The sequence below is a fragment of the Macaca thibetana genome, chromosome 5 (genome assembly GCF_024542745.1).
Source record: "Macaca thibetana thibetana isolate TM-01 chromosome 5, ASM2454274v1, whole genome shotgun sequence".
NCBI lineage: Eukaryota > Metazoa > Chordata > Mammalia > Primates > Cercopithecidae > Macaca > Macaca thibetana.
Genome location: NC_065582.1, coordinates 72,876,266 through 72,888,991, shown reverse-complemented (window position 1 = coordinate 72,888,991; position 12,726 = coordinate 72,876,266).

Genomic DNA, 12,726 nt, shown 5'->3' with positions numbered 1-12,726 from the left:
TTTTCCAATTTGGATGCCTTTTATTTCTTTTTCCTGCTTGATTACTCTGGCTAGGACTTCCAGTACTGTGTTGCATAGGAGGGGTAAGAGTGGGCATTCTTGTCTTGTTCAAGTTCTTAGGAGAAATGCTTTCAACTTTTCCCCATTCAGGATAATGTTGGCTGTGGGTATGTTTTATATGGCTCTTATTATTTTGAGGGATGTTCCTTGATGCTTAATTTGTTGACGGTTTTGGTAATGAAAGCATGATAGATTTTTAAAATGCTTTTTCTGCATTTATTGACTTGGTCTTAAGTTTTTAGTTTTTAATGGTTTGGTTTATTCTTGTTTTTCCAGTTCCTTGTGGTGCAACATTAGGTTGTTAATTATAGCTTTTTCTAGCTCTCTGATATAGGCATTTAATATTACAAACTTTTCTATTAACATTACTTTTGCTGTATGCCAGAGGTTTCTTTTTATGTTGTGCTCTATTCTCATTTGCCTTTTTTTAAAAAAATTATTTCTGCCTTAATTTTGTTATTTACCCAGAGATCATTCAAGAGTAAGTTTTTTGATTTCCATATATTTGTTTGAGAGTTCCTTGGGGTATTAATTTCTAATTTTATACCACTGTGGTTAGAGAAGATACTTGATATGATTTCAATTGTTTTAAATATAAAGAGGCATGCTTTATCACCAAGAATATGGTCCATTTCAAAAAATGCTCCATGCATAGATGAGAAAAATGTATATTCTGTGGTTGCTGGGTAGAAAAACAATCACAGAACATACATTCTATGATGTAAATGCCTCTTAGGTCCATTTGTTTTAGAGTCTAATTTAAGTCCAGGGTTTCTTTGTTGATTTTCAGTGTTGATGATCTTTCTAGTACTGTCAGTGGGGTGTTGAAGTTCCCCAATATTATTTTACTGTTGTCTGTTTCTTTTCTTAGATGTAGTAGTATTATTTTATGAATCTTTGTGTGCTAGTCTTGGTTACATATATACTTATGGTTATTATATCTTCTTGAATTGAACCCTTTATCATTTTATAGCGACCTTCTTTGTCTTTTTTCACTGGTGATTTAAAGTATGTTTTATCTAATATATGTATAGCTAATCCTGCTTTTGTAAAAAATTGTGTGGTATACCTTTTTCTACCACTTTAAGTCTTTGAAAATCTTTACTGATTAGTAAAGTTTCTTGTAGGCCACAAATTGTTGGATCTTGTTTTTTAAATCCAATTTGGCAATTTATATCATTTAAGTGGACTACTTAGGCTATTTGTGTTCAAGGTTAATATTGATATGTGAAGTTTTGTTTCTGTCATAATGTCAATTGTTACCTGTTGCTTTGCAGTCTTAATTGTGTAATTAATTTATAGGAGTTTTGTGTTTTCATGCGCTTTTATGATGGCAAGTATCTTCCTTTCATTTTCATGTTTAGAACTCCTTTGATCATTTCTTGGTGGTGAATTCCCTTAATTTTTGCTTGTCTGGGAGATACTTTATTTCTCCTTTATTTATTAGGCTTAGTTTGGCAAGACATAAAATTCTTAGTTGGAATTTATTTTTTCTTTAAGTAGGCTGAAAATAGGCCCTCATTTTCTAACGGCTTGTAAGGTTTCTGCTGAGAAGTCCACTTTTAGTCTGAGGAGATTTCCTTTAGAAGTAATTAGATGGTTCCCTTTTGCTGCTTAAAGATTTTTTTTTTTTTTTTTTTTTTTTTTTTTTTTTTACTTTATGTTTACTTTGGATAGTCTAACTATACGCCTTGCTGAGTTTTCTCTTGCAGAGTATCTGTCAGGCATTCTCTGTGCTGCTTTTCTCTCTCTGTCTAATTCTCTATCTAGACCTGGAATATTTTCCTGAATTGTTCCATCGAATACATTTTCAAAGCTTTTTAATTTTTCTTGTTCCCTCTTAGAAGTGATTATAACTTTCAGGTTTGGTCACTTTACACAATTCTATACCTCTTTAAGTTTGTGTTCATCTCTTAATTATTCTTTATATAAATAGAAATATGAATATAAACATATATATATATAGAAAAGGATCAGTCTTCAAGCTCTGGTATTCTTTCTTCTTTTGGTCTAGTGTATTGTTAAAGTTTGCAACTATTTTTTATTAATTTACTCAATGAATTTTTCATTCCCAGAAGTTGTGTTTCTTTAAAAAATATCTATTTATTTAGTAAATACTGTGTTCATATTATGAGTTTTTTTGTTTTGTTTTGTTTGTTTGTTTTCAACTTTCTCTTGGATCTCGAATTTACTTACAATCTGTATTTTGAATTCTTTACCTGTCATTTCTGAATTTTCACTTTGGTTAGGATCCATTGCTAAGGAGCTAGTATGATCCTGTAGGATGTCAAAACACTTTTTTGTGTGTGTGTATGTGAGTGCTGATATAGTTCTTGTGTGGATTCCTTCTCATCTGGAGTAGCTGTCACTTCTTATTTTTGATTTTACTCTCATTTCAATAGGACTATATATATTTTTTTTCCTTTTCAGGGCGTGACTGTAATGTACGTTGTGTATTATTGCTTGGCTTTGATTCTAGATCCTTTCAGGGGGCTGTGAGTCTGTATGAGTTCCTTGATTATAGATGGCTTTTGTGCAATAGCTTTCTCAAATGCTGATTGTAGCAGCAATGTATTGGGTGGAGTAGGTTCACTCTTTTTCTGTTAGCCTAAGATTCAGAGATCTCAAAACATTTATCTCATTCCCTAGCACTATATTGTTCTGTCAGCAAGCTTTTTACTTGGTTGTACATTCTGATCTCCAGACCAGTAGGTGGCACCCACCCTGACAGGGGTGGTGGTGGGAGCTCACAGAAAGATGTATCAAGTTCTCCATGGTGGTGGGAGGAGGCTGCATCAACTGCATGTCCTGGGCAGCCAGGAAGGCTATTAGCTTCCCTATCACACCCCTGTTCCAGAACTTGTGACTTTCAGTTAAGATAGAAACAGTCTATCCACAGAAAACATCTGTCCTGTGGCTATTGATGAAACGGCCTCAGGGTAGAAACCTGTTCCCTCAGGCCAGAGCAGACAGCAGGCTCTGCTCTAGGACTACTACTACTCCACATAGGGAGGGGGGCATGGGCCCTGCCCCCTCATGGAAGCTTAGGCCAGCACACCTTCAGTGGGGGTACAGCTGACCCCAACAGATCTGTAAACGCTGCTTCTAAGTGCACCCATGAAAAACCCCCTTGCGAAAACTGCCATGGCTGCATTTGTAGCAGTGGACACAGGGGCAGGAGAAGACTCTCTCTCTACATTTGTTTCCTGCCACTGGCGCTGCCTGTCTGCTTGGGAAGAACCCCACTCATCCCCTTCAGAGCCCAGCATTGTGCCTGCATCTTCACTGGAGCCACCACAGTCACCTGCTCATAAACAGAGGGCTCTCGGGCAGAGACGAGACCAAGGGGTGCTATGGGGTGCTGCATGGCTTTTTCCCCTAGGGACAGCCCATGCTGAGGGCTAGACCTCTGGTAATCCTGCACTCCCTGGGGTGCCAGTGCTCTCCCATGGCTGCCATGGTATGAGTGGGTTCTGGGGAATGTTTGAAGGAGGTCTAGTGATACACAGATACAAGGGCTGAGATTCCCTGAGCAAGATAGTGGCCCACAATGGATGCACAACCAGCATGGCTCCCACTGCCTCAGTTTGGTTTGGAGGTGAGATCGAGAGAACTTGTGGGAGCTGGCTATTCAATGCTTTGCCTTCAAGTTCCCAAATAGCTGCCAACAGTGGTGCCTGGACTCACAAGGGCAGAGGGGCTCTCGACAGTTTGGCGATCAGCAGTCTGCTCTGGGGTGAGGGGAGCAAAGAAATACCTCCACCTATCTTTTCCATGGGACTCCAGCTTCCTCCGGAGTCAATCTCTGCCAAACTCTTGCTGCATTCTTGCTCTATGTTCCAGCTTCTTCCTGTAAGTTCCTCAATTGGTTCGGTCAGTTTCCTTAGTATTTCACTTACGCCATGATCATTCACCTGTAACTTTGTTTTCCTTTCTGAGAAAAGTCATCTAACACCTTGAGTCAGCCATTTTCTGATGGCACCTTTGCTCTCCAGCTCTCTCCATCAGTGCCAGCATTGCCTGCCATCTGGCCTGTGAGTCTGGCCTTCTGCCAAAAGGTTCTATTAGTTCATAATAGGCTCTGAGGTTGACTCAGTTCTTTACTTGTCTTCTACTTTCCTGTGAGGATTTGTTCTGTCTTGCTTTATGACTCTTCTTTCAGCTTCTCACTTAACTTTCCAAGTTTCACTTTCTTTATTCTAATATTTATCTGAAAAGCCCCTTGCTCATTTATTTATATGACATATTATACTTATGCATTTGGTATGAAATTACATTTACATATATTTGTAATATTTTCTGATTTATTTTAAATTCATTATGCTATTGTTTTTATAATACTCTCTTTATTATTATTGATTACAACATGAAGTTTCTCAAAGTTGATTTTATTTTAAATGTGTTGTCAGCAAATGGAAATTCAGAAAATTTATATATAGAGTTCAGAAAATAATTTTATATGCACATATAATAGATATCTATTTATATATAAATTTATAAAAATATATATAGAGATATCTGTATATAGAGAGAACTGATATATCTCTCTATATATAGATATGTCTATTTTTATCTGTATATCTATATATCTATATCTATATATGTATATATATTTCTATCTATATATATGTAGATATATCAGGCCTATGTCCTGAATGGTATTGCCTAGATTTTCTTCCAGGGTTTTTATAGTTTTGGGTTTTACATTTAAGTCTTTAATTGATCTTGAGTTAATTTTTATGTAAAATGTAATGAAGGGGTCCAATTTCAATTCAATTCAATTCAAGTTATATCCATAGATATATATAGAGAGAACTGATATGTCAAACTATTTTGAGAGGATTTTTTTTTTAGTTTTCTTGGAAAATGTATTTTAAGAAGACTTTAATATATGCTCAATTTATATTATTTCTTTAGTGAATCAATTAAATAATTTTATGCACCTCAAAAATATAAATATGAATTTATTTTAAAAATAATATTTTTGATGAAATTAGCTTTAATTTGTTTTCTTTAAGTACTATGTCTCATAAAGAAGAATCAAATACTCATCATTTTAATTATATTCCAAGTCAAGGTAAGGCTGTATTTTTATATTACCTAACCTCATGCATGCTAATAAAAGCACTTAATACGTTATGCTTAAGGAGATATTGCTTTCATATCTAGCTTCCTACATTTGTTATTTTTCTGTAGATACTGATCAATTTCACACCTTGTGCAGAGGGAAGTAGATCGATTACAGAGGAGAGTTTTGACAAATAGGTACATTAAAGTAAAATAATTCAAAACTGTCAGGTTACTTGCAAACAACTCTATAACTTCTGGAATAAGGCAGAATGTTATCATTCTAAAATTTAACACCATTAGTTCAATAGAAAATACCATAGGATTTCAGTGACAACAGATTAGTTATGTTCTTCAACCCTGAAGATAATTTAAAAATATTCATATTTTCAGCAAAGGGAAAGGAAGAAAGAGATTTAAAGTGTATATATACTCACGCCACTGCTATCATCCTTCAAACTGCAATTATGCTTCACCTGTACGGAAACAAGAGCATCCTTTGTCCTTCATTTTAATCTTGACCTCTCCATGTCAATTGACTCTGCAAAGCTAACAAATCTTATCACATCCCAATTTAAGACTGCAAAAATTTCTCATTCCAGTTTCTATAAGCTTATTTTTTTATATATATAAATGGCTAGTTGGGAGTAATATTACCTAGAATTCTGTTTAACTCTCAAACCTTATTGGTCCGGCCTAGATTTTCTTCTAGGGTTTTTATAGTTTTGGGTTTTACATTTAAGTCTTTAATTGATCTTGAGTTAATTTTTATATAAAGTGTAAGGAAGGGGTCCAATTTCAATTTTCTGCATATGGCTAGCCAGGTCTCTCAGCACCATTTATCAAATAGGGAATCCTCTCCCCATTGCTATATGCAGCACCTTTTATGTTATTGAAAACCCCCAGTTAGACTTCAGAGTTGCTGCATTCTAGTCCTTCAGCTCAGAATATTTAGTGTTGTTTTTCTTGCTTCTGCACATTTTTTTTCACTTAGCTGTTACTATTAAATAAATGGCCCCAAACATAGTAATACAAAACTACAAACTATTATTTCTCATGTTTCTGTGATTCTGTGGAGGGGCTAAGAGGTTGTTTTGTTTTGCATTGTCTTGGCTGGGCCTGAATGATCTCCCACGAACTCACTTACATATCTGGGTGGTATGGTTTGGCTCTGTGACCCCACCCAAATCTCATTTCGAATTGTAATCCCCATGTGTCAAGGGAGGGAGGTGCCTGCAGCCTGGGAGCTTTTTTCCACACGTTGTTCTCATGATAGTGAGTGAGTTTTCATGAGATGGTTTTATAAGCATCTGGCATTTATCCTGCAAGCACTTTTCAAATCTCTGCTTGTGGCCATGTTTGTTATTGCCCCATTGGCAAAAGCAAGTCATACGCCAATCCAGACTTGGAAAATTTGAAAATCAACCCCACTCATCAATAGAAGTAGTGGCAATGTCATAGCACAAAAAAGATATATACCAAGGGATTAAAGGAGTCATTGCAGCCTTTTTTGCAAATGATCTTCCACATCAATCTTTTAGCCTCCCTTCAAGTTTCTCTTCTTTAAAATGAAGTTTAGGAAGAACCTACTCATCCCATCCATAAGTTTTGTGTGACTTTCTACTCTCAGAGAACCTTTTATTATTTTCTTTTCTGGAATTAATTATATTTATCAGCAAATTTTTTTAGAATTTGTGTTTGTATTAATGCTCATCTGGTATAATCAAGTCAACTCAGTGTTTACTGAGCTGGCAATGCTCAATATTTTTTTAAATGAATGAATGATTGAATTGTACCAATGGGTGAGGCATGTCAATCTTTAGTGGAACAAAAACTGAACATTTTTGAAAATAATGAAAATTAATAATTAAGCATAAAATGTGTGCTTTTGTATGTGTGTGTGGATGATAAGCAAATTTTTACATTTCCAACAAGGGCTTGGTTACACAATTCTATTTTCGTGAAGTAAAACCAATTAATTCATCGACTTCAGAAAAGGCTGTATTCAGATAAGAGGATTAAATAAAATTAAACCCTTTGATGTAGGTTAAGGAATGTGGTCTTTGAGACTCTCACTTTATATTGTGAACTTGCCAAGTGTTTGCTCTTAAGCAAACAGAACAAGGCCTGTTAGGGCATATTATTTTCTATCTTTATGACCTATAATAACCTTGGTGCAGAAATAGCACTTTTTTGAGTCTTCCATATACTATCATCATATAAAATGTTTACTGAGCAATTTAGACTTTTCATCATAGCAAAGACAAAGGAGGGTTTTTTTTTTTTTTTTTTTTTTTTTTTTTTTTTTTTTTTTTTAATATAGTCCTCTCTACAGCAGATAAATTCCAAAATGAGTAGTAGGTATTTATCTTTTCCAAAATTCCTTCATGGTCATATAGTGTCTGGCACAGGCTTTGCTCAGCTGTACCTTAAAAATAAGTTGAACTCAGCTGGGCATTGTGGCACACGCCTGTAGTCACAGCCACAGCCACTTGGGAGGCTGAAGTGGGAGGACTGCTTGAGCCCAGGCATTTGAAGCTGCAGTGAGCTGTGATTATGCCACTGCACTCCAACCTGGGCAACAGAGTGAGATCCTAGCTCTAAAAATAAATAATTTTTTAAAATAAGTTTAACTCTGTTCTTGTTTCTTATAATGTATATGCAAAGGCTCATATCGTTGGTCAGCAAAAGCAAATAATCATATAAACAACGGTGTCCACTTATTTTAGAAAGCACATTTTTAATAATGTTTAGTGGTGCGTATTCTCTGTGTCTTCACGTCCAGAATACTGAACTTATTGAATATTTGTTCTAAATACAAAATGGCTGGTTGTGGTGGCTCACACCTGTAATCCCAGCAATTTAGGAGGCTGAGGCAGGAGGATTCTTTGAGCTCAGCAATTCAAAAGCAACCTGGGCAACACAGGGAGATTTTTGTCTCTAAAATAAATAAATAAATAAATAATCATCTGAGTATGTGGCACATGCATTTGGTCCCAGCCACTTGGGAGGCTGAGGTGGAGGATCGTTTGATCCCATGAGGCCGAGGCTGCAATGAGCTGTGCTGAGGCTGCAGTGAACTGTGATTATGCCACTGCACAACCCGGATTGCACAGCCTGGATAAGAGAGCAAAATCCTGTCTCAAAAACAAATAAATTAAACAAATAAATGAATACAATATTTCTTATACTCAAGGAAAATTCTGATGAAATATTTATTTCCTTTTTTGTAGGTCAGAATGTAAAGTGTGTGGTAGATGAAAGACAGTGTGATACGAGGAACACATAGGGGCTTGAATGGGAGGAAAGACTACCCAGATCTGGAAATAAAAAGTGAAGATTTCAGAGGGTTGAAAACAGGAAGTGGAACCATTATTTTATTTTATTTTTTTTATTTTTATTTATTTATTTATTTTTTTTTTTGAGACGGAGTCTCACTCTGTCGCCCAGGCTGGAGTGCAGTGGCCGGATCTCAGCTCACTGCAAGCTCCGCCTCCCGGGTTCACGCCATTCTCCTGCCTCAGCCTCACGAGTAGCTGGGACTACAGGCGCCCGCCACCTCGCCCGGCTAGTTTTTTTTTTTTTTTTTTTTTTTTTTTTGTATTTTTAGTAGAGACGGGGTTTCACCGTGTTAGCCAGGATGGTCTCGATCTCCTGACCTCGTGATCCGCCCGTCTCGGCCTCCCAAAGTGCTGGGATTACAGGCTTGAGCCACCGCGCCCGGCCACCATTATTTTAAATACAGGTGGGAGAAGCATAACTAAACGCTAAAAACCCAATATTATGGGGAAAATTATCCTTGAATAGTTCAATTCTTGATATAAGGAGGAAACAAAATGTAGATGTATGGGTGTCAGCAAGGCTGTGAAAGAAATAAAAAATGAGAGTTTGCAAAACCTTATGAGATAAAATTATGAAAATCTAGAAATATAATCCGGCGTCTGATTACATTTGTTTTATAAAAATTGCTCTTCTATCTCTATATATGTGTATATATATAATCAAAGAAAATATGTGTAAAACCTGTTATAAAAGAATATACATCCCATTTTGTACCACAAAATAGAAGTTTAATTACCAAAGTTTGTATAGACTGTCAAACATATTTGTTGAGATACAATTAGATACGATATTATAATCGGCAGTATTAGTATGTTTATTTTTGTGTAAAAATATTATTCAGAAAGCAAAGTGCAACTTAAGTATCTAACAAGAGACTCAATTTAATTACTTCGTAGATTTTATTATACTTTTTCATCATGCAACTAACTGTCTTGTTATTATTTCCTCCTCAGAGGATCATTAAACATTTACATACATATTTTAATAGGCTGCAGTTTCGATTAGATAGAGGACATTGACATTATAATTTTGTGAACAGATCACTGTCCTCTGAGCTGGTTTATATTTGTTTACTGATCTTCCAGCAGATGGTGCCCTTGCAACAGATATTCTTGTTTTTTGTTTTGTTTTTTCATGATTGGGGTAAAAGAGGCACCACTACTTTCTCTTTTGTGATGATATAATTAATAAAGATATATTTTATGAACATATTGTACCCCTTCTACATTTTTTTCAGTATTTCAGAAACAGCAAGACTGCCTAGGAATATAAATAGATATGATTGCTTGCTTCCCCCGTCTCCTTCTTCCCAAAGAGCTACAGTCATTTGCTCTTCTCACTCTCCAAACAGTAAACTGTTTACATTCTACAGTCAAGTATCTGCTGTTACCAGGATTCTGGAGATAGATAGCTCATGGCTTAAAACAGTCCTTAAACAATCTTTTACCAAATCCTGTGCCTTTTCTGTAGAACATTCCTCTGTTATTTTAGCTCCCCAATTTGACTCTGGCAGACAGTTCACCTTTTCTATTTTACTGTGCAGTATTGCAGGGATTATATTACTTCCTTCATTTGCTTATTTTTTCAGTTGGCCACGTTATTCTTGAAATCATAACTGATTTGGAGGCATTATCTTACAATTGTTTTTGTAAGGCCAATGGAAATGCAATATAACATTAGCACCCAGTAAGGCTTAATAAATTAAACATGCTGCTTATAGTTTTAAATCATTTTTTATTCATGTCCAGATGATGACAACTTTCTCTTAATACTTGAATTTGTGTAATCATTCTTACCCTCAATATAGTGTCTATAATTAAAATGGTATCCTCATGGCTTTCAAAATATGCATCCTCTTTCCTATCATTCTAAACCCCTAAACCAACCTTGTCCTTGATTCATTTCCCTTCCTATTCCCTTTCACACGTTAACCAATCAGTTAATTAATCTGTTAATTAATTGTTGCATGCTTTCATTCAACATATATTGAATTAAGCCAGTGTTAAAGAGTAATGTTTTCTACAAAAAATAAAAAATGGTTCAGAAAATGTTGCTTTCTCAATGATATTTTACTGATCAAAACCCTCCCATCTATCACTGCCAATAAAACTCATTTAACACAAACATATTCTTTTAAAGTGACAAAGAACAAATCAATATTACATTATGTGCTTCATGATAATTCAAAGGAAAATCGCAGGACATAGCTTAAAAGGCGAAAATAAAGTTTCTAAGAGAGTAAATTGGAGAATCTTTTATAACAGAAACATGATTTTTTCTATTGAATTTAGAACTGGAAAATGACGATTTTTTTTTTCAATTGTAACACCAAATTTTCTCTTGACTTCACATTCTGTTGTGTCATAGATGAATGATAATATGTTCTAACATATGATCCAAATATATCTCATTGATAAAATTTTGAAGCATAAAATTAGAATGATTATTATGAAAACAATGTACAGTAATAAAAATTAAAATTTAAAATGTTAAGTATTTAATATGTTGACATAAATTTTAAAAAATTAACTACAAAAAATAAGAAAGAATGAAAAAAATCACTTGAATAAAAGCTATCTCCCTATTTCTAGTGTATTATTTTCCTTGGGCTTCCAGAACAAATTACTATAAACTGGGTGGACTAAAACTACCGAGATTAGTTCTCTACAGTTCTAGATGTTAGAAGTCTTGATTCTAGAAGAACCAAGTTTTTTTCCCTCAAAAACCTGTAAAGGAAGATTCTTTTTTATCTTATCCAGCTTCTGCGATCCTCAAGCATTCCTTGGCTATGGCAGCAATGTTCCAACCTCTGCCACAATTGTTATATAACTATTTTCTCACTGTGTGCCCTCATCTCTCTCTTGTATCTGGCTTTTCCCTGGACTTTCTCCTCTCTTATAGAGACATCAGATATACTAATTTAAAGGTCCAACCTAGTTCAAAATGACTTCATCTTAACTAGCTATACCTATAATTACAAAATTTTTAATCAAGGTCATGTTCTCGGTTACAGTGAGTCCTGACTTCAATGTATCATTTTGCAGGGCATAGATCAATCTATAGCACTTGGATATAAATGTAATAAAAATGATGTATTTCTATCAAGACTTTTCAAATAAAATTTTTGGTCTTTTTGTATGAAAAGTTTATATAAGTAGAGATGAATTTTGGCAGTATTTTCCTAATTAAAATAAATATACAAAAGATCAAATGCCGGCTGGGCACGGTGACTCACGCCTGTAATCCCAGCACTTTGTGAGGCTGAGATGGGCGGATCGAGGAGATCAAGGTCAGGAGATCAAGCCCATTCTGCCCAATATGGTGAAACCCTGCCTCTACTAAAAATACAAAAATTAGCTGGGTGTGGTGGCGCATGCCTGTAATACCAGCTACTCGGGAGGCTAAGGCATGAGAATTGCTTGAACCCAGCAGGCGGAGGTTGCACGGAGCGAGATCCCACCACTGCACTCCAGCCTGGCGACAGAGCGAGACTCCGTCTCAAAAAAAAAAAAAAAAAAAAAAAAAAAGACTAAATACTTTTTGAGAACTTGTTATGTGCAGGAACTTTATGTTAGTACTACACACACTTACCACACGCACCCAGTGTAAAAGCTATTATTTATGTTTTACACAGCAGAAAAAACTCAAGCTTACAGAGAAGTAAAGTCTTCACAGCCATTAATTCCAACATCATTCTCCATAATACCAGTAGTCCTCACAATTTAATGTGTGTAAAAATCACCTGAGAATACATGTTAAAAATGTACATTTCTCGTCAAGATAATCCAAAAACTCTAAATCAGTAGATTGAAGGCAGGAAAAAGCTAGGCATATTTATTTTTAAAATAAATCCTAGTTGACTGATGCAGATGATCTCTTTTTAAATTAAACAACACATCTCATGTAAACAAGACTCATAAGACATATTACTGTTGTCCTAATGCAATTTTGAATTATATAAAATGCACACACAGATCTAGGTAACCATGAAGGGATCAGGCGATTTATGTTTCAAAATAATTGTTTCAGGGGTTGAGAGTAGGCAAAATAAAAGATGGCTGGGACCATTATTGAAAGTTTCACCAACTTTATCCGAAATATGGATGTGATGTGCTTAGTTAAGAGGACAGTAATGTATAAACACCTGCTGTGGAGCTTAAGCATAACACATGCAGGGTTAAGTGAGCATATGGTGCCTTAAGATTTAAACAGAAGTATGATGGTGTGCAGGTAAGATTAAATAGTAAAGGCTCTTTC